This window comes from Oryzias melastigma, linkage group LG8 (genome assembly GCF_002922805.2).
Source record: "Oryzias melastigma strain HK-1 linkage group LG8, ASM292280v2, whole genome shotgun sequence".
NCBI classification, from domain to species: domain Eukaryota; kingdom Metazoa; phylum Chordata; class Actinopteri; order Beloniformes; family Adrianichthyidae; genus Oryzias; species Oryzias melastigma.
The window spans coordinates 6,429,940-6,432,653 of NC_050519.1; the positions used below are offsets into that span (position 1 = coordinate 6,429,940).

The window sequence follows — 2,714 nt, forward strand, 5'->3', positions numbered from 1 at the left end:
AGCAGGCATGGCAATTATTCAGTTATTGCTGCTTAATTTTAATAGCAGCAAAATCACAATAACAGCATGCAAATTATTAAAAAGAAATTGAGCACACAATTAAGAAAAAAAATTACATAAGAAAAATAAATAATACAAAAATAGTATTAAGTCTTAAGATGCATTCACAACGAACGACATTCGTGCGGCGGATGCGACCAGCTTCAATGTTAAGTCAATGGAACAGTCACAGAGAGTTCAAGCCCCAAGACGCAATTTGAGCGACGAGATGCGAATTGGCCAAAATTGAAACATCTGAAGTTTGACAGATCGCTGCGATGCATCAACCAATCAGGAACTCAGCTTTGGACACGTGATGTTTTCAGTGACTCGATCAGCGGGTAGAATATTAATCCAAAGCGAGCGTTTTTATCCTGAACGTTCATCTATATCATTAACCCGCTGGAGCCACATGGTGGCAGAGCTCATCCGGCTCCTTTGGAGCGAAGGCGGGATACTCTCTGGACAGATCGCCAGCTTTCACTACGGAGGCGGAAGAGCCGCTGCGGGGTGTGGAGGCTGCCGGCTCGGGTCTCATCGAGACATTAAAGAAAAAGGACAAAGGTCTCCTAATTTTAAATTTTCCCCCTCAGGTTAATACTAGACAAGCTCAGCCACAGAGACACAGAAACACAGTGGAGGCGGCTGTGATACAGACACACCCCCTGTACCAGGAAAATATTTCACGAATAATCATATAAACTCAAACATCTAGACATAGTATTTCCTTACTTTTATGGTACTTTTACTGGGGATTTTGTTCTATATATTTATATTTTGGAATATTATGTATATGCTTGTTGTGTTTATATTTGGACTTTGAGTCTGTAAATCAATATATATCTATCTACAAACCTATTATTTATTCAAATCTTGTCATAAATTTTTGAGTACATATTTATTATATATGTGTAACCCTGCAGATTTTATGTGATTGCATAAAAATTATAGTATTTATTGGAAAATATCTGTACTGCACAATAAATTATAGTTTTTATTTATTTAAATTGTTTATTAAAAAAAAGGAACATTTGCAGGAAATTGCCCTTTTTAATATTAGTACACACAAAGATTTACCCTAAAATCCCACGTAGGCAACATGTGACAAAAATCCATTGCGGCTTCAAACTTCAAAGTGATTTGGTTGATCCGTCAACCTCCTCCTGCAGGTATGATGAGGAGCAGCTGCACCAGAGCTGCAGCTCTCCGCAGACGCTAATGAAGTTTCACGCTCTTGTAGGAGACAGGAAGTGAGCTGTCATAAGAGCACAAGCGGACGTCTTCTTCTTTTTCTGTTTTTTTCTTTCTATGAGAACTGATTTGGTTTTCACAAAGTGAAATGATCTTGGAAAACCCCTTGTCTAATCTCACAGGCTATAATTTTCAGAATAAAACGGAGGAGACATGATGCTTAAAATCTAAATCTAGAAAACAAAAACGCTAAAACCACAAATTTCTGATTTATTTAAAGATGCTGTTCGTTCATTCACATTTTTGCATCAATGTGTGCTCGTCAAGCCTGACCTCTGGAAACAGACCTCCATTGTTGTTCTGTGCAGCGCGGGGTTATTATGTTTGCTGGCTGCAGCCCACATGTGGGTTACCAGGGACACAGACTTCACACAGATATGCTATGGTCAATGGCCTGGTGTTGGCAGCCATGCTGCCATGAAGTCATTAGCCGACACACATGTACAAACACACACACCAGCACAAACACACACAGGCCTCTCTGTTCTTGAGCAGGGAGTGTGGCAGCGGGCCAAACACTGCTGCAGCGGCGCAGGCTATGGATTTAATGCACACACAGCCTTCTTAAAACCCTAAATGTTTGGCTTTTACGCTCACAAACTATAGTAACACAACATAAAGGACTCTTTTTAAAGAGAACATTTTAGAACTTGAATGCCGGATTTTTCATCTCATCAAACAAGCAGCCACATTTTAGATAGAAAATAACATTTTCATTTCCTTTGCGCCCAAAACTGAACTCCTGTAGCTGTCCTGACTGAGGCGGAATGGATGCTGCAGCCTGATCAATGACCCACTTCAGCTACCACATCTCTCACCAGGGGAGGAGAGCGGCTGCAGAAACCGCAGAGTTCTGCAAACCCTCTGTGTCGACTCAAAAAAAAAAAACAACTTTGTTTGAAGTAAGACGGAATGATAGAAAATGATGTAAAACAGCAGACTAGAGGAGAGGTCTGCAACTTTTTAACACTTAAAAATTTAAATTTCTTACTAACCCAATAGGAGCCACAAAGTCTTAACTTTACCTATTAGAAAAATAATGTTATTGTTACTTTTTATGATAAATATAAATGAACTGGTGGCATAAATAAAACATAAAAGTCATTCTTGGAAATATTACTATTTTTGACAAAAATATATAATTTAAATAAAAAAAATTATAATATATTGCAAATATTTTCCAAGGTTGTACATATAAATAAGATGTATTTTTGATAGAGGTTCACATCTTTTCAAAATAAAAGACATTCTGTCTTAAGTGGATGCAGCAAATGTAGTAAATAATGTAAATTCAGTTGTGAAAAACAACAGTTGATGGAGCCTTTCAGCCAGAAATTCATAAATCAGAACTAACTAAAGCTTGGTTTACATGCGGTACAGTACTGCACGGTCGGATCTGGAACTTTTGAGCATTTCTATTATAA

The 2,714-nt window shown here is 38.0% G+C and overlaps 1 protein-coding gene across 2 annotated transcripts in view; it reads right to left on the bottom strand.

Annotated features, from left to right (window-relative positions):
- Nucleotides 1-2,714, bottom strand: part of si:ch211-210g13.5 (inactive phospholipase C-like protein 2) — a 103,732-nt gene that overhangs the window by 24,707 nt on the left and 76,311 nt on the right. The gene's annotated exons all lie outside the window — the stretch shown is intronic.